At 48.4% G+C, this 24,044-nt stretch overlaps 1 protein-coding gene and 1 long non-coding RNA gene across 3 annotated transcripts in view; one reads left to right on the top strand and one right to left on the bottom strand.

The window, feature by feature from the left end:
• Positions 1–24,044, top strand: part of Pdk1 (Phosphoinositide-dependent kinase 1) — a 578,009-nt gene that overhangs the window by 453,611 nt on the left and 100,354 nt on the right. The window lies entirely within an intron of this gene.
• Positions 1–24,044, bottom strand: part of LOC143211745 (uncharacterized) — a 163,118-nt gene that overhangs the window by 137,450 nt on the left and 1,624 nt on the right. The gene's annotated exons all lie outside the window — the stretch shown is intronic.

Raw genomic sequence — 24,044 nt, 5'->3', positions numbered from 1 at the left:
CGTATTCGAGCGCGCGTTTACAGCGGCGAAAACGTTCGTAATAACTGGCCGGTTGCCAATTAAGCAAAACGAAAGTTAATTTGTGGCCACGAGGAAGGACGATCCATCCATCTCGCTGAACCTTCCCGCGCGCGACTGTCGATTTAAGTGGCATTCGGGAATTATTTTAATAACGCAAGATCCTCGAGTCGCCACCATGCCGCGCCGCGCCGGGCTGAGCGACTCGGATTCATTAGGATTTTTGCGGCCGCGGCCGAGAATAGAAAGCGGGTGTAATGGATCACAGCTCGAAACGCTGATTTCTTCGCTCAATATCGTATGCAACGATCGCGGGCCGACTTTACGTAAGCACGGGGACCCCTCTTACGCGGTAACTAACACCGATTCCGCTAATTAACCGGCTGCAGTCGTCATCGGTGCCGCGCGGAATAAAGTCCGTTCTCATGAATGAGTCTATTTTATATTTATGGAATTATACGTAAAATTATTGTTTTCGTGTCTTGCTATTTCTCATTACGACCCTTACTCCGTTGTTTGTGGGTAAAGAGGGTTGCACCAATGCTGTCTATACCAAACCTCACCCTTTAAAAAAATCTTGTATATCCACTATATAAATTAAATTCATCTGTATAAACCACCACAGAACAAATTCCTCAACAATTCCTGCATCTAAAAAAGAAACCTAACTCCAGAGTCAACAGATGACACTGGGTATCCCATAGCAGTTCCTCAACGATCCCATAACGATGAATAAAAGAACCTCGGTGGAGATCCGTCCGTGAAGGCCGGATCCCAAGCGTCGAATCGAGCGTTCCAGTATATTATCCCTGGAATCCCCATAAAAATAATATCCATCCGTGTTCTATCGAAAGAAAGAGGCGCTGCGAGGTCCGAGAGGTCCGATCGACGGTGGGCCGTCTGTCCGGAGGCAAGAAAAGGCATCGAGGTGGTCGTCGGATGGCCGCCATTAATCGGAGTGGTCCGAGAGAGCGAAATGAGAAAGAGAGAGGAAGAATACCGATTCTTTCCTCTGGTCACACGGTTTTTCGATCCTCTATACTCTATGTCTTCATACGTGGGTCAGCGGGAACGGTCGGGTACCGTTACCGTTTTCAAGGGTACGGCGGAGCGGTGGTTCCTGCAGATACGAATCTCGACAGGAAAGGTTCCTCCGTGTGTCTATTAGCGGCGGTCCTAATAGCCTTTCTAATACCTCGGGATCGTCCGACGAAGAAAAAGGGACACCAGCTCGGAATTAATAGAGAGGGGCCCCCGGCCAATTTCTTTTCTACAATGGAACGCACGCGGGCGCGCGCGCTCGTGGAACGAGAAAACGAAACACACTCGCGTTGCGAGCTGCCGGAGCTCTGTTGCGAGCGCTCCAGAGCTACGCGGGCTGTTTTAAAAGTCGAGCCTGTGGAATTCACTTTCGCTGCGTCGCGTCGCGTCGGTTCGCACGCTCGCCGCCCTCTTTTTGTCAATCGTCGCTCGATCTCGATCCACGCGCCCCCCCTTTCGGGGAAAGCCCGATTCAGACGATCGAGGGCCTCCTGGAAGCACGTTCGAGTTTTTGACAAGAGATCATAGGCTGGAAAGACGCTGGCTACCACTTCTTCATTTTACTACTCTACTTGTAAGGGTTGTTTTTGCTCTACATCTGATTCTAGAATTACGTGAGTTTTCCGCGAAAAGAATCAAACATGTAAGATAGAATGAAACAACGCAAAAATAGAATGCAACCTTCAGTCGCTCTTAAAACTGAGTCAAAATCGCAGTCAGATCTCTATCTTTAAACGAGCAGCACAAACAGTTCGACCGTAAACTACCAAGTACTAAATCACCGTTCAACGAGGTTGAGCCATAGCCTCGCAGAAAAAGAACAGAATATACATCAATGGATCCGTCGTATGGGTTTTTCGTTTTTTTTTTCTTTTCGACGAGCGTGGGCGACGGTTTACGAGGATCGAAACTCGACGGCCGGTCGTGTTCGATCGAGGAAATCCGTCGTTTCCGATCCGCGGAGTCAATTACAGGCCAATGATGTCATAGCCATTATTAGTGGTGCAATTCCGCGGAATGTCGGTCACTAAGTTATGAAACTGCAAGAATCTATTCGCCGCGTGGTGGCGTCGGCGGTAGCGGCTGTATGTGGTACACTTTCTCCCGGCCGAGATAAATATCTCGCGTGTGTTTGTGAGACGCCGGTGTTCCCTTTAAAACGCGCTACTATTTGCCAACTCTCGATCGCTCGAAATCGAAACCCGGCCAGAAATGATCGTGGAGATTCGGCTCGCGCGAAAATCGGCTTCGGTTCGATCGGTTCTGAAACGACGACGATTAGAATCCAATTTATCGGAACACTTCGATTTCATTTTTCTCAGTTTTTGTTTGTTCAATCTTGTTTTTTCCCGTGTTTAACTGGTAAAGATTAGCGTCGAGGACTGTCGGTGATAAAACACGGGAATTCGATCGACGCTATTCGTTTCAGCGAATTGACAAGGTTTCGCGATAAACTGTGATTGAAATGTTGTCGATTAGCTGGTTCCAGCTAGCTATAGCTGTATGAATCAACCTTCATGGGCGTGTCTCGCTTTGTGAATCCTAGGATTTTTGATAAATTCTTTCAAACATACTGTTAGATGAATAGTCTGGGTTAGGTAAGGCCAAAGCAACGTCATTCAACCGGAGACCAGAAGACATTGTTTGCAATCGACTGGATACGATCGAAGATAACAGAGAGACGGTGACAAGACGCGGATAGAGATATTTAGGGATAAGTCATATCCAGCGCCTAGCCATAGAGCAATACATAGATCATAAGTGAAAGGAGAAAATAATGTATCGACGTCGCATACTCGTCGCACGATTGCTCTATCGATCTTTGTTCAGTTGATCCAGTTATCTAACGCTGGAAATGGCGAGCACTTACAGCGACTGGTTTCTACCGTTCTGTTAACGTATAATTTTATGAATTAACGAAAAATAAAATATAGCAAAATAAGGTACTATTTCACCTGGCACCGCGCGCGAAAAAAATAGTTAAGATTCGTCGGGAAACAGGACCGACGGAGATCGAACACAGATCGGAGCACACATCGGAACAGTGGAGCAGTCGATAAACGAATCAGCTACATATTCACGCGTTCGAGGCGAGCGGGGCTGCGACGCAATACCGATGAGCTTCCCGTCCGCGCGATTCCGATGCTCTCCGCGCTCGTCCCCTGAAGAGCAGCACGACTTCTGCCTTGCAGAAATGTTTCCCCAGGGGGCTCGGCTTGAACGCAGTTTATACAAGACCTCTTAAGAGGATTTACAACCTTCGGAAAATGTTTTAAGCGCCTAGGCCGTCCCGTCGAAACCGTATCGGTAGGCGAGGAACGGATACTCGTTATTCCGCGAAACAAACGATCGAAGGATGACAAGAAATATCGGAGCAGCGAGTAGTCCCCCTTGCCCCTCGTCAAACACCGATAAAATTCATGGAGAAACGGCCGCGTTTGCGGAAATCCGCGGAGCCTTGCTGGAGCCGTTACCGCGAGTCCCGCAAGGCCGTTTTAACTCTGGAATTCGGGCCAGTCGTTTCTCTAGAAAGGAGCACGCCGTTCGCGACGCGGGCACAAGCAAAATAAAAGCCTCTCGCTGCCCCCTGTCTCTCCTTCTCGCTTCTTCTTCCCTCTCACTCTCTCCCTCTCTCTCTCTCGCTCTCTTTGCCCTCTCTCCCGTAGCCCCGTGATCGGTGTTTGTTTTCCAGCGGCGAATTTCGCGGCCGCTCGATCGACCGGATCGCGCGAATTCGAGTGGCTCGCGATGCGGAAACCGTTCACGTAACGAGGAAACCTTAGAGGCTGCTCCGCGACAGGCTATTGGTTGCTCAGAGATCAGAGAATTACAATTTAAAATCGCAGATTAAACAGAAAAGTTGAGCTAATGATTTTTGTAAGTTTGAACCTTGTGAACGGTTCATATTCAAGAAAGAGAGAGAGAGAGGGGTAGAGAACATGTTAAAGAGTTACGATCTGGAACGGCCTGTACAAATAGGTTTCCCAGTACACACTGCGAATCTAGGGTAACAATAAAGAGTAGAAGGACTGACGAACTGATTCCGCCGCAAGGCTTCCAGGGAAACCGTTTCCGGATTCGTCGCCGACACGCGGAAGGCCCGTGAGATTAATTGCGCGACGAACCGAGTCCGAATAACGCGAACGCGATGCTGCTGGTCTCCCAAGGGTGATTGAAAACGTGCGTGGCCTCTTAAACGCTCGCGAAGTTCCGGTTCTCCGGTTGATTCGACGCCCTGAGAAATGGAACGGCTGACGGGTATCGATCGGCAATCAAAATGAACGAAAGTTTCGCCGATGCTCTTATTGTCCCGCTAGAATTTAGCGAACCAATCCGGGAGACCTTGCTCTTTATAAATGCATCAAATCCACAGTCTCCCGTCGAGCGGCTGAAGAATTATCGTCACAGCACCATGATGAAATTTACAGTAGAAAAATATTCATTCGAAGCAGAAGTTGTGTTTCCCGATAAGAACAAGTTCTGTTAAAATTCGTGTGGTTTTAGGGGTCGGTTCTCCAAGAAAGTACCAGCCGTCCCGAGGCACGCAGAACTTTGCCTATAGATTATAATAATTCCCGTGGCGAGCTGGCCGAGGCGTATACGTGCGCGCAAAGGCCATTGTGCCACTCCAGGATTCCTATGTGAGTCACACACCGTGCCCCCGGACCCGGACTGTGTCCGAAGCAAAGCGCGTTGCGGCGCGGCACGCTCGCCTAATCGAGATCAGGCTGACTCAGACGGCCAGCTAGCCTTTCCGACCACCTAATAAAGTGGGTTTAGGCCGAGCCGGTGCTCGCCGGGGTCAGGGAATCCTTGTCAAGCCGACGGACGTAAAAGGCGCCGGTGCCTGTCAAAACTGATCCTCTTCCTTGCCCAAGAGGATCCTCCATCTAGCGTTCGAAGGAGCGGAGGTGGATCGGAACTCTAGATCTTTGGCTTGTCCATTTAGGCGATTTATGAACTGGGACGGTGGACTGCGAAACATCTTGGGTCCAAGTTACAGGGTTACCATTATTTAAGAGCAGCATTCCTCGATCGTTTTAGCATTGAGATTTAGAGTTGTGGCAGTTTGTTCGTGATGGTAGCATGCTATTAATATGTTTCATGTAGCCTACAGGTTTACGACAGTTTCAGGGACCTGCTAGAAGGTGCTAAAATCTGAAACAATTTTAGAGACACAATTTTTATACTCCGAAAGTTCTAGAAGATCACATTAGAGTCTATGCCAGATAACAAAAATCTGAGAATCGCGATGGAAGGCGGAGACCGCCATGAAAGTTAAACTGACAGGTCTCTCGTTGAGTAGAGTTAAAGGAGAGGGGACATAAAGTGTAAGAATGCTTAGAGCCTGCGGCCCTGCGTGGCGTTCGCGTTCGGATGTTTCGTTGGAACGGGAGGATATGGGTCAATGTGACCGTAGGAAGGCCTAGACACCTGTTCCCCCGCGATCGTTCGGTGGTACGCGTAAATCTCGATCTGTGGGAAACGCGGGCATTGTTCGGAGGAGTCTCTTCGTGGGAGTAGCCGTGGAGAAATTGAGAGAGCGTGTCAATGGCGGATGATATTTCGAGCCGTTTTCATAAATGATATCGTTCTGTGATCTGGGCTTGCGTCAGCCTAATAGTCATCGAGGAACCAGCGAAAAGAATCTGGTCTTCATTTTGTAGAGACCTGTCCCCAATATTTCTCTTCTCGACTCCTTGTATTAAATCGCGTGCGAACGTTTGCACTGACCTAACAATTGGTTCCGAATATTTTTGGACGCTTTCGTTCCACGATCTGCGAGATGGAATGATCCGATAACTTCAGTGTAATAACAGACAGGCAACCTGCAAAGAATCTAGGAAGGGCACGCGACCGAGCTTCTCTTCCCACACTTTCCTCTATACGCTTTTGGAGCCGACGCTATAGGTCACTGCATCGACGCGGCAGGTGTTCCGAGATCGAGACCAGTGCAACGTCAAAAATTTAATCGTTGCGACGAACTGCATATTAACGCCGGCCTATCCATCTGCGGCCGACACACGTGCGCGCGCGCGCGCGGTTCAAAACACTCCTGACTCAGGAGAGTCCATGAGCCGTGGATGAATCATGGATCTTCTTAACACAGTTTCCCGGGGAAACTTCTTGGAACGTGTGCGCCGCAGCCATTTCTATTTATGAGCGCCGACATTATTGTAAATATTGGCGATTGGTGGATCATGGCGGCAAATGGAGGACAGTTACTGGTCCAACCTCGCGAACGATCCTTTATGATTTCATGGCAACGATGCCGTATAAGATCCCGAAGTCCGCGAACTTTCAAGGATCACTTCTTGAAAGAGGGCCATTTAATTCCCAGTTCTTCGTTTTTAAATTTGAAAAAGTGGTAGTACAGTGCTCAGCATCCAGAAACGATTTTCCTCCATCTAGCCGACAAAAACAGATGAGAAGCTTATGACATTTAGAAGATAGCCTCTAATGACAGGTTCTTAAAAGCTGATCGATTAACGAAGTAGATGTTCGAATCCGGCAAAAAATGCCAGAAGACAGGCCGAGCAGGATGAAGTTGCTGCGAGGTTTTTCAGCCCTCGTAGGATCCATAAATCCGCGTCAAAGCTGCGCAGACTCGTTGGAAAGATCGCGCGCGGCGTTAGGCAACCGATCCGCGATTTCTAATTCGTCCCTTTCTCGGCTGTTCCCGATCGGCCCAATTAGCGGGGCCCGATTGGTGGCCACGGCGATCGAGTCTCTTTTTTCCCTAATCGAGCGACGCGGATGAGTCAGAAACGAACGGATACTTTGGCCTAACGAAGTTGACGGGGTCGATTATACTTGCCCTCGTCGCGTGGGTCACCAAAATGATCGGTCGCCGCTCGGTCGCCGCGCCGGCCAGGATCGCCATAAAAGGACACGAAACTGCCGAAACTCGTGTGACTTCTCCGACAACAACCATTGAAATATTCGTATGACGAGCGAAACCGCTTCTTATGGCGCCGATACTGGGAACAGCTTGTCGCTTGTCGGCGCGATCATGCTCTCTTCAACTTCCATTTAACTTAAAGAACCTTTCTGTCCGAGGATACTCTCGTTTTAATCTCGCATTCGTAAACGGAGCTCTTCTCTAGCCTAGTAATAAACTGCTAGAAAGAAGTCTCGCTTCATAACCTGGCTAGTTGACATCATCAACGCCTTTGTTACTTCGACAACCAATCAGACTCGCATTCCTTCCGGGTGATTTCTTTGTATACGTACATGACGCAATTTCTAAAAATTATTGCTTTCCTTCGGTCTGGCAAACAACGTCGGACAAATACAATTAATCGTGGCCAGGAGGGAAACGTTGTTGGACAGTGAAGAAATACTGTATCACGTCATCTTAATTGTGAAACAAGGTTTCCCTTGTGGCCACGTCAGATCAATGGGTTCGTTAGCGGGGATCCAAAGGGCCAGAGATCAGGCTCGAACGACTCTAACATCGATGGTCAGGCTGGTTACAGGTTTCCAGACTTGCTCGAATGGAAGATTTGTCGAGATTGAACCGATTAACAGCCAGCAGAACTACCGTTATCGAATTTTCTGTTAATCGCGTTCAGCCGGCGCGGCGGTGGGCATAACTCGTGCCGATCACGCACTCGTGCGTTCATAATGCGTAACTCTTGCATAATACGAGGTACCGATGGCTCATCGCCGATCGAAACGATCGCGCGCCGCCCAGAAGCAGGATGCGTTTATGGCGGAAATCGATCGATCGGCTATCAGCCATCGGCGCGAGCGATCGACAACAAGCGACCGTGCTCGATCGTTTCGCCCGTTTCGTTGCGGCCTCACGAAAATTGAGATCTCGATATGCCGTTCACGCCGGGCCCCGCACCGGCCACCAATTTCGAGGATAGCCTCGTTCATTCCCGAAATCGATCTGATTCCGGCCATTTCCTCTTCCTAACGATACAACGATTTCACGAACAGCACCTTGTTCCGTGATTCGCGCGAACCTGCGCCCTCGGCGCTCATCAAAGTGCCGAAATTGCGATTCGTCGGCCCGAATTCCAGCAAGAACCGGGATTAATCGTCCAATAAATCAGTCGAACCTAAATAACAATCAATCCGATCGAGGATCGACTGTGGTTCTCACGTTTACGCCGAATTGGCGTCAATCGCTTTTGAATACTCGTTCTCGTTCGTTCGAAATTGGAAGTACCTACAAGACAGATTATATTAAAATGTTCTGTATCGTGCTCTGAACGTGCTTTGATGGTCCAAGAATTGATTACATCAGTTTGATCAGTACATTTGCACTTGAACGTTCGACGAGTGTAAAGCGTCCACGTGATCACGCATTTTTTCCATTCACTCGACGGCGAATGTGAATGAAACGCGCGGACGCCAGCGACTATGAAGACGTTTGAATTAATAGAATATCGCGTTGCTCGTAATTTCCCGGAACATTACTCGCGGATACCGGTGCGTATCCAGCATACGCGTGCACGCCGCGCAGCCGTGAGTATTTATCTCGTCACGTAGCCGTGTGGAGTAATCGCGAAGACCAGCACGAGGATTATGCGAGCGAGCACGCTCGCGCGGATCGTAGACCAAGCCGAACGGAATTCCGCCTCTGGAATTGCGGAACGCTTCGCCGCTTCCGTTCCAGTCGCGGATTTTGCGCGTTCGCCACGCCGTTCAACAGAATTACGTAAAAAAGGGAGACGCAAGCGTGAAGACACTATACTGCCTTCGCGAATCGACACGCGAAACGCGCGACACTCGCCAGGTATTTTCATTTCCGAGCAGGAACTTATTCTTCTTATTCCTCCTCGTGATCTCTTCATTTCTGTTGCTTCTTGCGATTGGTCGTCGCAAGCCAAGCAAGGATTTAAAGTTTGCTTTTAAAGGATTTAAACTGAGTATATAATTGAATGAAGTTTAATACGATGGAGAATCTGAGTCCAGTGGATATTAGATATTATTAGAGAAAATTTAATATAGTCACGCCTGATTTTTCATCGGACAGAACCAGTAAGACTGGTTTCGCGAAAGCCATCTAGAAAAATGGATACTCGCATACTTATTGGCAGCCTAATTATAGGTGTTACTAGAAATGATATTTTCTACTCAATGCAGACTAATCAAGCGTATCCCATATCAATAATTATGACATTAACTGAAATTTTCTCGTGAAAATGAAAAATGCCAGAAGCCACTCAGAAATTTCATTCTTCATTCAGCAATTGTAGACGGTTGTAAGTACTACATCTGCATTCACGTGAACATTTCGAAGGCAGGTCTGCTCCGAGATAAACGTCAGGCCTGTAGGAAGTAAGCTGCTTGTGAAAAATCGCGAATAGAAAGCGGTGCCGAAGGGGTCGATGAAAATCGGGTCTCAACTGATATCGAAAGTCCGTTGGGCCCGAGGGACCACAGTGGTCGGAAGCCCGCTTTTTGTGGCCAAAACTATTGTAGCGTTATTTCACGGTTTAATGTTATATTATTATAGGTCATTGGATTCGTCTTGATACCAGTTAGAATATTAAGAAGTAAAAAATATATGTTAACACTTAAAAAATTGAGGTAACCTTAATTTTTTTATAAAAAATAATTTTTTATATTGAAGTTTGTGGAAGAGTGAACACTGATCAACTTTCGTTCGAAAAATTTTTTTCAGATCATCGGAAATATTTGAAAAATTGTGTTAACAAGAAGAAAAGAAAAAAAGAAAAACAGTGCATAATAGGGTCTAGAAATCGCGAGGAAGTAGCCAAGATTTAATTCTTCGTAAGAATTATATAAAAAATAGTATTGAGCGGTTTTCGGGGTCTTTGATTACGAATCTGACATTAAAAATTCAAAATGCTAATGTTTTTAAACATTTTCTTAAAACTCTACCTATAGTTTACATTGCACTTAACTTTATATCCTTCGTATATTGATTGAAACATGCTTATATAATATTAGCACTAAATAACTGAAATATATCTGCTTACACATACGAAAATATAGTACGAATTTACATTTCAGCATTGTGTAAGGAAAAATTAAACTATTTAGTTGTTCCTCCAATTTTATAATTTTGAACTTTAAACGCTGTATGTACTCGGAAAGTTATCCGAAAGACCTAATATTTTGAATTTCGCGGTTTTATAGTGTTCTTGTTTGAGAGAAAAAATTTGTTGAAATTTGAAAGTAAGAAAATTGAATTTTGGCCACAAAAAGCGGGCTCCGGGACCACTGTGCCGGCCGGTGGGCCCACGAACCAATGAAAAATCGAGCTGCAACGGGTGGTCGAACCTCTACACTTCAGGTTCACCGGCGAAGTCAAAGGAAGTCTACAGCAAAAGGAAGCGAGAGAGATCAGGGTCCGAAGGGGGATCAATATAAACGAATCTGTGGCACGAATTAAAACGATCAACGCGAAGGTATTACGAAGTCAAAGCACGAATGGGTGGAGCATCTAGATAAGGGGGTGAGCGGGGGGATAAGAGGAGAATGAGGGTGGAGGGGTGGGGGAAGAGCAAAGAACGTTTATGCTAGAGGGGGATCCGAACTTGCAAAGTCAGCCAGCAAAGCGGTCAGTCCGGTCGAGGCAGGGAAGAGAGCCGAAGCGAAGAAAAGATAAGAGGAAGAGTAGCTGAAGAGGTTGCGGAGCGGTGGTAAAATCTCGAGAAGGATGAAGACGAAGAAAATGAAGAGAGGACGAAGTAGCGACGGTTGATACGAGGAATGCAAAGAGAACTACGAGAACACGCAGGGAGGGGGGCAACGTCGGGGCCTTAAGGGGGGCCAGGGGCCGAGGAGGCGGCGGTGGAAGACGTTGCGGAGGGAAAAAGGCGAGGAGGTGGATGAGGAGGATGAAGGGGAGGGGCTTGAGGCCCTCGGTGCCCTGCGCCGTTGCGCCAGGGGCGGTTGTTGGCGGCCGAGCGTGCTAAGAATACCGAGGAGGAGAGAAACGGCCGCGAAGAATGTAAAAGACAATGGAATGTGTCGCGTCGCGCATGCGTGGCTCCGTGGAATGCGGCCCCGTAACGGCACATCCGTTAGCCACGGTGTCTGCCACGAAACGCGGGGCCTTATTGCGCGCAATCGCCTCGCGCTCTTATGCCCCGCGCGCCGACAACCTGCTCCGCGTCGCGCCGCTCAGCTCTCCGATCCGCTCCGATCGGCTCCGAGAGCCGACGCGACGGGACTTTTTCGCGAACCATCGCGACGGGCCCATTACCCGCCGCATTCGATTCGGCGCGATTTTTCAGCGGGACTGCGCCGTTCCCACGCCTGCACTTCGATTTCGAGCGCGGAGATGACGCGCTTCTTCAGGCATTTGTAGATTTTATGCACTTGTGAATTTTTAGATGAATCCGTTTGTCCAATTAGATGTAGAATAGACTGGAGCGCAAGCATCAATTTGAATCGGTGTCAAACAAGTATTTGTTCTATTTCTAATTTGATCCTTCGCTTCAAAGTTGTTTGATTTTCGAGATTCAATTATAGAAGCGGGAACGTCGTGCTGTTGATTTCTAACTTTCAGTCACTTCACTTGAACTTGATGCTTCAGACAGTGACCGTGCTGTAATTCCAATGGCGGAACTGATTTGCGGTTTTTGAGAGCACCGGACCAAGTGTACGGACCTTGGCGAACGTTCTCTAGAAATGAAATATAGTATATATGTGCTTCCTGAGGCCACGAGCCTCACGCGCCTGCTTTAAAATTTGAAATTGTACAATTCAGTAACAGAATCACAAAAATTAAAAAATCTATTACTCCAGAAAAATCACAAATTCCTCAAATACCATGCAGTTTATTACAGTTTCAAACAATTCCACATACAAATACAAAGTCAATTTTCCTATTTTCGCATAAACACGAAGGTGTGAGACATGTCAGCAGCTAGCGAGCATATTACAAAATGAAACTCCGACCTTCGCGTCCCGCAAATTCAGGACACAACGTAAAATCCGGCTGTGCCAAAAGCTCGTACCATACAACTCGAGTACAAACATTTTTCTCCGGCCCCAACACTCGGCCAGATAATGGTCCATTCACACTCGAGCGCGGACACGGAGTATAATTGGAGTGACGCTCCGTAGTAGTTCATATAATGAATCTCGGCAGGAGTTGATGTAATCGCGTACTCGTGAAAATTTCGTCCCTCGAACGTGGTGTTCCTCCGCGTGCATACATCGACGACACATACACACACGTATACAGAGTATCCGTAAAATGGCGAGGCACACAGTGGTCGTTCTATCGTGGAATATTCGCGTTGGTTGGCCGGGGATCGTTTAAAAGGTGGCCTTCCACCGTTCGATCAAACTTTTTCAGCCCGGGCGGAATGATAGCCGGGGCAAAGTTGCTCGGGAACGTACTTGTTCTGCAACTCTGCGGGACACCGGCCTGCCCCGGCCCGCAACACCGCTCGTGAATATTCCCCGGTGGTCCCGAGGAGCGCCGCGAAATGGGCCTTAAACGTAACGCGGCGGAGATCGCCGATGGAATGTGAACCCATTCTCGTTGATCGGTAGATGATCGGGGTGTCGTGACACCGGGCAACTTGTACTAACCGTGATCAGGTGCTCAAACCCGTGGAGGAAACGTTCCTCCGCGTCGCTCCACTTTATTCACAGCTGCCCGTCAGGATCGGGATCATACCCGGACCTTCAACCCTTTCCGGGTCAAAGTGTTTCCGGTCGCCCGCTACCAAACTACCGACGACCTTCGACTACTCCGTTTTATTGCATTTTCGTATCGGCTACTTCGTTTTATTGGTACCCGATTCGGCTACTTCGTTTCATTTTACTTTATTGGACTACTCGTTTTATTTCACTTTATTTGACTACTTCGTTTCATTCCGCTCGATTTCGACTACGTCGTTTATTTTTAGTCTACACTACCATCGACTTCGTTTCATTCCGTTTTATTTGGCTACGTTATTTCATTTCATTTTAGGGGACGTTCCATGTCATTTTGTTCGACTATGCTGAAATGTTCGATCCGATTTAACGACAATTCCCGATTCTAACGAGGCCCTGAAGTTCGGTATACAGGTTCGCTAGAGTGCCGAGGACCAAAAAATGTAGCGGCAAAAGCAGTTTTCAGCGTGGTTAGCTGGCAGCGAGCGCAATCATTGCCCAGATTCCAGCATCGCAGGGGCGCAGATAGCATCTTCAATTAACAAGTACAGCATCCGCTGGCTCGGGACTATTAAGATCCGTGTGTAGCCAGCTCGCAGGGGGAGCATTAAACCTAATTTCTACACCAGGTAAGAACAATGCGCCCTGGCAATTGTATAAACTCTGTAAGTTGCGCGAGATAACGCCGGTGATAGACAAGAGCCAGAGCGAAGAAGCTCGTTCCGACGATTGTTAGTAGTGCACGGTTAAGTTCGCATGATGTCACGTTCCGAGAAATGCACCGTCAACGTACCAATAGTACCCAGTGGCATCACGGTCCGTGCTGTAGGCTCGCGATGGAATCGTGACGTTTCTATCAGTGTTGGACTACACTATAGCTTCGTGACGTCGAAACCGCGCGGATCTTATTTATTATTACATTAGCGTGTTCGCATTCGTTCACGCCTGCCCGCGCGGACCAGCAATCCAAAATCCAAAACGGAAATCGCGCGGTTTCCGTCGCGTCTGAACGGGGTCTAACGCTTTGTCGGTGTTTCGCGAGCAGAGTCGATGGCGGCAGGCAGCCAGCCGTTTCGTCATCGAGAAAAATCACCGTCTGCCTATATCCCGGGGAAAATGGAGCTCGTAAATCGTTCCTGCGAGACGCCACACGGCCGCCTAACGGGGGAAACTGCTCGCGACAAGCGAATTATGCGCGGCGATCCTATCTGCGGCTAGAAATATCGAATGTTTTATTGGCGGCAGCGGCTGCGTCGGCCAATTAGCGGGGACGTTTCAACGTTTAGCGGCGGTTAATCGATGATAATTCACCGTTCTGTGTCAATCAATTAGCGGGGACAACTCGGCTAGGCGTCGTCGTCGTCGTCGTCTTCGGTTTCGACTTCACTCTCGCCTTGCATCCGGGTTTATCGATACTGCAACATCGATGCAAATCCAGCAGACGAGTCGAGAGCACTTTCGTGTTCTCCTAGAGACGGAACCCTCGACCCTGAACACTCTCCGTTCCTCGAAATCCGTTGCTTCTTAAGTTTCAACGGATCTCAGCTTCCCAGCCCTTCGCAAGAGGATGAGAGGAAAATGTTAACCCCCTTTTTCCCTCTGTTTCGTAACTCGTCACACTCAAGGCGCCACTCTGATAGTTATAATACTCGATTTCCCTTTATTCAATTTTTGTGGAGCACCGAGATTTTCCTCGAAATTATTTAAAGGCAATTTTTTGTACTTTAAATGCCGTCCACGCGTACCAGTGTGTAACGGTATATGTTTCGCATCGAATATACGATATGGTAACAGAGAATTGAGAGCGCAATTTCGTCGAGTGTTTCGTGTGTTAACATAGCAGCGAGCAAGTTGGTAACACACAGGGCGTAGGCCTTCGTTGCGTCAACTTTCGTTCGTGTGTTTCCGATTAAGCTGGTTTTCGCGCGAAATCGAGGTCGTTTTTGAAGGCTGCGCGATCCCTCGCGGGGAGCACAAGGTAGCTCGAGATGTTTGCGGTCGTAATTTTTATCGGCGGGATCGAAAGCGATCTTGCAAACGCTTGCAGTCGCTTTCACCCGATTCCTTTATTGCGAACTGTTCCGCCGACGTTCTCTACTACAACTTTTCACGATTTAGTTTGATCTGTTTCATGGCAGCATTAAGACAGCTTCTAGACGAGCGTAAACAAAATTTCTATACCGTGAAACACTGTTGGCATTCTCTGCGATCCGTAAAGCATAGAACAAATGCAGTTGTTTGTGTCTGCAACAACCTGGTTAGATACTACCCATTTCTCGCACAAAGGGATTGAAGATTCGGTGTTTTATGCAAAGCTCGTTCCTGCCGTCTCCGACTCGCCTAATGTGTCTGACTATTACTCGCTATTAGTGCTAACGGAGATTGATGGTAATATGCCGCTGTTTGCCATTAACCCCGCCCGCTGTCTTCTAACAGCCTAGTACACAGACGTACCCGTGTGGACTCTGTTTACAAACAGCAGAAGTAGAATTAGGCGGTAATGGGTGGACACGTGTGCCAAGTGGGACACTAGGCGCCAGACGAAATTTTAAGAAATTCTTGTCCCTTAGACTTCTGTGCTCTCCGGGCTTCAATTAGGTTTCAAAGGTGCCAAAAATCTCCACGCATTCCTCACTACGAAAATTTAGGAGGATATAAATACATACATCAAATCTGCGATACAAGAATTGAACTTTCTCCAACTGCTTCCTAATTTCCACAAGATCTTGGACAGATCTTTTAGACGGATCGTTCCGAGTGGAGCAGAAAGGATCAACGCAAACGAGGATCGTGGAGAACGGCTCGCGCGATGTCCGGCCTTTTCCCCGGCCCGTATAAAGCGGTCGAGATAATGAAAGCGTGTCGTGCGGGTAGTTCGGCGTTATTTGCTCGTTCGAGGACAGCTTGAGGTAACAGTTTCCTCGAAAAGTGCCGTAAACAGGCTAAAATGTGGCCGCGGAGTGGCTCCCGACATGTAGCGAATGGTAATGGCCGAACTAACGGTGGAATTCCTGGAAACGCCTCGTACTTTCAGAAGTAACGCCGACTCGCGGCCCGTTCTATAAAACCCGGTTGCCCCTTTTCAGCCCGCGGAAAACCAAACCGTACCCCCTCCACGCCCTCCCGCCCCTGGAGGGTCGGACCGAGCTATCTTCGCGATTATCGAACCACGTTCATTCCCGAATATGTTTCCGTTTTCCCTATTAAGTTCCCGAGAAGTTCCCTCGTTTGGCTCGCCGTTATCTCTGCCGATCCGACGCCGCACCACCACCCCCGCAAAACGAACCCCCACCGTTCGTTTCTCCAACCCTTATCTGAGCGCGATGTTAAACCACCCCCCGCCAACCCTTCGTCCGTTCCGTTTTCTTTGCGCCGCTCGCAAATTAGAGTTTGAATCTACCCCGTGTTAACGAGCGCCGGATTAAAGGGCGCCGGACCTCTCGTGTGCCGGCTATTTCCTACTAGGCCCCCAGAGAGGGTAACGAGATCCTGCCGAGGGTGTTTTAACTCTATCTGGTACTTGATATCGGTGCTTATTCCCTTTCAACTGTGGAGCTTCACCCTGCTGCGCCGCGGCGCGCCGGGACGCCCGATATTCGATGAGGATGTTTTACGAGCTTGTGTTCCGATTGCGACCGCACGAAAGTGATGAAATTCGAGGCAGGCTTTTTCGAATGGGGTGGCTTTTCATCAATTTAGGCCCGCGATTTACTGATGCGCGCGGGGCTCGTGAATGTTTGATCGCTTGTTTCGAGGAGAATGGACTTTCTTTGGCGAGGAGTACGGTTGTTGTGGATTTACGCGTGGTTTTTGACTACCCATGGATTTTGTCAATTTGTATCAGCGACATGCGCTGCTTGATTAATATATCACTGCGACGAGTTGCTATTTATTTACGGAAATGAATATTTGATCGTTTGTTTGGCGATCTATGGTATTTGCTTTTCTAATTTAAACGATGAATATGAATGCTTGAGCTTTTACTTAACATAGTTAAGTTCCACACGTGCGGCTGAATAAACATTAGACAACGATTACCACGTAATCAAATGTGCATTATTATTCTGTCACTAAAGAGAAGAGAGAATGCTGACACTAAATCATGATTATTAAACTGTAAAAAAATTTTTACATAAAATGCGGCTACAAAATCACCGTATTATTTACCCCTTCCCAGAAGCTGATACAAACTTTCTCAAACAAAATGAACAGTGAGCGACCATCTTCCATTGTCGGAAAATTGCCTTGATCGTCCCTACGCAAGGAAGATGAAACTTCCTCAAAAAATCTGGGGCCACACAAAGTTCCGCCGTCAAATTACCAATAACCCATTTTCCGAATTGGTACTTTTCCAGAAATTAATACAAAGCTGCTCGAACAAAATGAATCGAGGTCAGCCATTCTGTACCCCCGAAAATTGAGCCGACTGTCGCGACGGTTTTCGTAACTTCATTCATTCGGCATTCTTTTAAAACCGAAGTGAAGTAATTTTTCAATTTTTCTCCATTAATGGATTAATGGATATGTAAAATTGATTTTCTGGTGAAACGTCGCCGAACTTCGCGATCCGGGCTACACCATGCGAGCCTTCGCAGTTAGACATTTGGCGCGCAGCAAACAACGGCGCCGGCTCGTCGAAGATTTACACAACAAGTTGTGTCGCGTCACGGTGAAACGGGGTGATGCCGCCGCGGGGGTTAATTAGTGAACACACTCTCTCTCTCTCTCTCTCTCTCTCTGCCTCCCTTCCTCTCTTTCGCAGGATTCATCGGAAGGTGAGTGACGTTCTCGGAATGGGCGTCGATAAAATCGATCGTGTAAATAGGCTGGGTCCGGAGAGCGCGGGTGCGCGTCCATTATTCGGATTAATTCGGCAGCGGGGGCTAACATTAAAAACGGGTACGATAGAGGAGGTCGGGGGTTTGGAACTCGAACTCGAATCGAGTCCGAAAATCGAGACTGGGAGAGAAACTGCGGCGAAAGCAACCCCGACAGCGTCGATCACGATTATCCCCGAGTCACCTCTAGCCTCTGGATTCCACCTCGAACGTGTTCGTGTGCTCGTAACTCGCGGGGGAGAACAAAAACGCCGGCTTCGATTTATCTTTCCACTCGCTCCATCTCGTTAAGCGGAACTTTTGACACCGCCATTAAATTCTAGCGCCGTGCCCTGCCGCAACGACCCCCCCCTGTCTTTCTCTCATTCTGTCTCTGTCTGTCGTTTAGCAACCCTCTGGTCGATCCGGATCGTCCACCATCACGGGAACTCCGTAATAGAGATTTTATGCATGCGCTAACTTTGCATTCGTCGATAGAGGGACATACGTGTTCTATAAAACTTATTAATTGTGAGCAGTTGATTGCAGCGTGCTTGTGATGACTCGTGATTCTTTTATAAATATTGCATTTAAAAGTTATCGTCTTTTTTCAAGAGTGTCCGAATATTAGTGGGAGTCACTGCATTTCACTTCAAGTATCAGAAACATCCAAAGACACTATCGCACCGGAATCGATCGTGGAACATCGAATGCCGGGGGGGGGGGGGCGAGGAAAGAGAAGGGGTGGTGGAAATTTGGAAAAGTCTGTGTAGATCACGGGATGGGAAGCTAAGCCGCGTTTTCAGGGTCATTGAGTTCCCCGCGGCAGGACGCGAAGCATTGTTCGCCGGGGTGGTTCACGTGCCAAGGTTGCCGGTAATTCAGCGAGCAATGACGGTGTAATAAAAAAAATTTACGTGCGTCTTCTAGACTGGAGCGAAACGCGTTCTCTCTTCCGGGCGTTTCCGTAACAGCGATGCATTCTCTGGCCGAGTGAGCCTGGAAAAGCCGGATCCGCGAGAGACTTAGGGGGTAACAATGGAATACGATTTGAAGAATGGCGTTTGAGGCGCTCCTCTTTTCAACGCAATCTCTTATTCCGCGTTCTTTCATCGTCCACTAAAAAAAAGAAGAAAGAAAAACGAAAACAACCGGAGAATGTAACTATGATGACGTTAACAAGTCACGCGTCGTTACGATCAAAATTCCGACAGCTTTCGTGCACTGTTCTTTTTTCTTTAATTAAATGTTCGCGCCTGTTATGTTGTCACAGGTCGTTGGCAACCAGAACTACTTCCTTGACATTTTACCGAGTATACTTAATGATACACTTGTGCTGTAACGTGCGCTTATGCTTCGGCTGTATTGAAAATTCCAGAATTAGTCGTGCTGTAAATACCGATATTTATTATTAGACTGCGGAGAAAGGGTTTATTTATGAAGATAACGTAAGGTCCTGCAGCTGCTTGAGATTTCAGCGATGTGGTTCGAAGGACCGGTGCAGGAGGAATCGTCGATCGCGAATCAGACGAGTTTCCGAGGGAGGGTCCGGGTTAAACGAAGTATGCAAAAGAAATTCGTGCAGAGCGCGGGACAAAGGAAATCCGCGGCGAACGGAAATGGGAAGAATGCGGGTGGGACGGGAATCGGGGAGGGTACCAGAACCACGAGAACAGGTGCCAGGATTCTACCTGCGGACAAGCATGCAAATAACGTCTGGCCTAAGGCCCGTAACACGGTAAACACAGACGTACTAATAAACGGGAGGAATTCGAGGATTCTTACGCAACGAACACACCTTGCCCGACGAGTGTTAATGGTCGTGCAAGGCTCATCCTTACGGGAGATTCCTTTCAGAATCCTGCTCCTCCTTCCTCGCCTCCTCTTTCACCTCCTCCACCTCCTCCCGTTAGCTGCTACTCATTCATCTGCATCGAGCAATTTGCAGTTACTTTAAGGGTCAAACCTTGTTTGACCATCTCTGGTCGCGAGGCTACGTTCTTCGAATTTTTTTAAAGAGTTCTGTTGGACGTTACGACTCGAAAATTGGTAAGCTCGTTAATCTACATTCGGAGAATACGCTCTTTCTCGAAGAGATTTTAATCATTTTGTTAGAAGTTGTAGAGCCCAGTTTCGTCGATTGCAAAGCGCGTTTAGAAGAAACGTGATTTTCGCCGCGGTATAATCTCCTGAGGGTATTAAATACGCAAGGAGGTCGTGCGATCCACGAGGGAAGAAGGTCCAGAGAGCGGTGGAACGCGAGACGGATTCGTCCGCGGTGTCGGCCGAGGAGGAAAGTCCGTCGCACTGGCGGCGAGCGGAAACTCAAGAATGCGGAGAGCGAAATAAAAGGACTCTAAGTCCAAAGAAGGATGCTGAGCAGCAGCAGAAGCGGCGAGAGGGATGAGAATGCTCACACTGGAAGAAAGAGCGCGTTGCTCGGCGGGGCTGAGCGGGAGGATGACGACTCGGAACGGAAAGAGTCGGAGAGACTGCGAAGAACAAAAGTGGGAAAAAGATGGAGAAAGGGGGACAGAGAGAAAGGGAGGGAAGAGACGACGACGTCGAGAGAACGACGCCGAAGAAGGAGAAGAAGACGATGAAGAAGGAAGAGCCACAGACAGACGGTCCGAGCGAGACCGAGCGAGAATGAGAGAGCGGGGAGGGAGAGGATGGTCTAAGGTAGCGAGAGTGGAATACTGGAATGCGCTCCCAGAGGCCATTGCAGTTCGATGTCCTCCGTTCGCTCTCCTGTCTTGCCCGCTCCAAGCATCCTCTTTGCCTCCGCCGGGCGTCCTCTCCTCGCTTCTTCCCTCGCTTTCCGTTCCAACCTCTCCGTCTCCCTTTTTCCCGCGAACTCTTGCCGCGCTGCGCCGCGCCGCGCCGTGTTCCTCCTCGGGACACGCAGCATCTTTCACCTAGAGCACCGCGATCCTCGCCCATTAATCCTTCGGCTCCCTTGGACCCAGGGCCAGCCGATCCCTCTTGCCAACGCGACTTCCCGACCGACCTGGAACCACCTTGCCACGATCAAAATCGTTCGGACCCCGTCGAACAGACTCGATCCGTTCGACGATCCTGCTCTGTGATCTTTCTTGGTCTGGGGATCGAGGAGTAGTGATGGGATCTGAATCACTCCGAATCGCTTCGATTCAATATTTACGGCAAGAAATTCGAATCACTTGCAACATAGTTCGAAGCTTAGAACTCTTGATTGTCTTGAAAATCTTGAAAGCCTTAAAACTTTGGAAGGTTTGTAAGAATTGAAACTAGAAATATATGTTACATGTATCACGAAACAACGATTACGTCATGTCAGCATTGGGATGAATAACAGTATGAACGTACCAATATCGTAAAATGTATAACATTTATTAAGATTATCAAGACATTGAAAATTTTCAAGACTTCAAGAGTTTCAAGAATTTCTGATTTCGAATAAATATCGAATTGATTCGAAACTCTGCGGTGATTGATTTGTTCGAAAACTTGCAAGACAGAGTATTGTATGCCCATCACTATCGAGGCGACATCGTTTATTTGGCAATAGGTTTCGTACTTTGTCAGCTAATGACGTTTGTCTCAGGTCCGTTTGTGGGAGAAGATCTCGGTTAATTAGGGACAATCTATTAGGTGGGTGCAACAGTTCATTCCCGATCGCAACAAGGAAGACCGACTGGAAAGTGTTCGCCAAAGACTGGAGAGTGTGCACACATGCATATACGAGGTGGAAAAATATCGACGATAAATACTCCACAAAGTATCGATATCTTGGAAGTAATCGACCGGGTCCGCGCGCGTTCCACGGGTCTGCCACGGTCTGCTCCTCGCAAGATGGGAGCGTGGTCTTTGAGGCTGACCTTTGCGGGCATTTCTACTGCCATTCCTCGCGATCGGAAAAATCTCAAATATGCGAACGCGCCGAGCGTTACGGCGTTAATGCCGGGCATCGTAGATTCTAAATATACACAGTGTAGCACCCTAATGCGAAAATAACGTTCGGCCCGGTATCGAAATTCCGATCTGCGTTATTGTGTACGACCGGCTGACCGCTTATCCCGCGAACATCTGCGGGAATTAGCGGCGGTGTAACCAGATATATTTAAATTACAAGTAATACTGGAGCGGAGAGTCCCGCGACCGATTATTCGACCGTTAATTGCCATTTCTGCTCCTCTGGCACGTTACACTCTCCATTCTTTAGACTCCGCTTCTCTGCGCATTCTACATTGTGCACGATGTTTCGCGAGCCATTCTTAACACTTTCCAGTTCCTGGTGGACCTCCTCCGACATCCTAAAAAAATTCTACAAATTACAATTTATTATTCGTGACTCATTAGAACCGTTAACAGAAGAAGTCCATCAATCGCCCACTATGTTTCTCGCTTTATTTGGACAGCCGATTGTGTTTCAGCTCGTTCTTTTCAAACCGGCGCGGCGCGTTATCGGTTTGCGTGTCGAATTGGTCAGTTCCTTAATTACGTCTCTAGCTCATGGCCCCGGTGTGTTTCTGCATTCTGACACAGAAATCGCTCGGCGATCTGTTTCGGTTGCGTCAACGGTTCCGTCGTTTTATCGGCGCCGCGCGAAACCTCCCCGGGCTCTTTACGCTAATTATCGAGGAAGATTAAACGTTCGACACGCACGGCCCGCAGACACTTAAAAATAACCGGGCCGTCACGCGGCTCCCATAAAATTTGACATCCATAAAGATAACCAGGCGACTACTTCGGGTAGCTCCGGTTCGGAAAAATTCCGTTCGCCCAGCTTCTTCATTGATTCAGTTCTACGGCAGAACGCTGCTCTCTCTCTCTTCGACACGTCCTCAGGGATAATCGAATCTCAAACATTTTCGGTTGCCGCGATAAGGAAATTGGGGCCCCTTGCTCCACGGGAGATAACAGTGCGGATGATGTTTTGCTTTCGGCGAACAGAAGTACGAGTGAATGCTAATGTTCGCGTGTGCTGCGGCGAGTGTGTAATCGCTTCAAGCAAAACCAAAACACCTTCGCACACGTTCACGGGTTGAAGAGTGTTCGAAGTTTGCTACAAGAAAAGAAAGATTTCATAATGTCTAGAAATAAATGTTGAGGAATGTACGAGGATTAAATTCAATTTCCAATAATGTAGTTGTTAAGGGGACACCTGTCGTATAGAAATTTTTGTGTCGGTGAACTTTACAACGTCGGAGCACGTGTCCCCCGGGTTCAAGGCGGATTACGTCCGCCGGCTACGATATCCCGGTGGTTTATGACATCATAGCACCGGCGATAAGAAACAATCTGAGCAGCCAAATTACGTTAGCATCTCGCACGAGTCTCGCTCGACGAATCCGACGAATATGGAGAGCGCAGGCGGCGCGGCGGCGGCGATGGCTGAATCCCACGTTCCGCAATCGTGCCAACCATCTCTCGCTTCCAAAACACTGCGGATGATCCTCAGGCCAGGTCGAAACAATAAGTCGAGAGAGAGCTCCTCCGTTTTAAACACCCACCGAGACACTTTCAGATAACTGTGCCACCTGGGACAACGCGCGCGGTTTCATGGGTCGTTCGATACTTTTCTTCTTCGTCGTTGCCTCCTGCGGCTGCGTTCCGTCTGCATCGTGGACGAACTCAAATTCTAGAGATATTTCGTGAATGACTGAATTTTGTAGTCCAGCAGGTCTGCTATGATTAGTTAAATAAAATCTGCGAAGACGACACGTTTCGTCTAAATTGATGCAGCAAGACTCGTGCTAGAGCTAGGCTGGTGTACTGCAACGGGTTGGGTTAGGTCTTTCGGCACGGTTTGCGCAAGGAAATGTTGAAGAGCGATTTCAGAGAGGTGAGATCGCGAGCAGCAGCGTTCCAAGGGATTCCTCTGGCTTCCCACCGGTTATCAGTCGTGACAAAGGCACGTGGAGAGACGTTACGTCTAGCCGCTACGGAATGTTCGGGTTTATCGCGGGTGGTCGGTCCGCGGTGCTGACACCGAGGATCGCGAGGATCCGTACACGGCTTGGTACGATTCGCGACGCTGGTAACAGTATCCGCGAGCCTGATAAGCAGGGCCGAGGGACGAATAAAGCGTGCGTCCGCCCGGTGACACGTGTCGCGGACGATAAAGCTAGCGGATCCTCCGCTCGATGATCCATGGATCGCACGGTGCCAGGCGATTCCATGGGCGTCGATCATCGGCCGTGGGTCGATTACGCGGTCCCGATTAGCTGGGACGAGTGCGGACGTTTCGGCGCCGCGATTGCGCCTAATTAGTGCTGCCTTATTACTGCCGAGAACACTATTTGTGAAGTGAAACATTTCGTTTTTTGTTTTGTGAAAACAGTAGAGAGAGATTTAAAGGATTACTTCGACCCACTGAAATAGGCACTTGACAAAGGACAGTGTATGGTGGTTTACGTCCGGTGAAATTGGGGTATCCCCAGTCCGCTTATGAAGCATGCAGGCGACGAGTATTCTAGGAAGCGTTTTCTGTTTAGTTTCTCTCTTTGGAGAAAGTCTCGCTAATTGAGTGCATGTAACAAGCACAAATTGCCTGCTCGAAGCGTCTCTTTCAGGCTTTGCATT

Source organism: Lasioglossum baleicum, chromosome 9 (genome assembly GCF_051020765.1).
Source record: "Lasioglossum baleicum chromosome 9, iyLasBale1, whole genome shotgun sequence".
In the NCBI taxonomy this organism is placed as follows: Eukaryota; Metazoa; Arthropoda; class Insecta; order Hymenoptera; family Halictidae; genus Lasioglossum; species Lasioglossum baleicum.
Note: the sequence above shows the minus strand (reverse complement) of the source record. Positions and strands in the feature narration are given on the sequence as shown.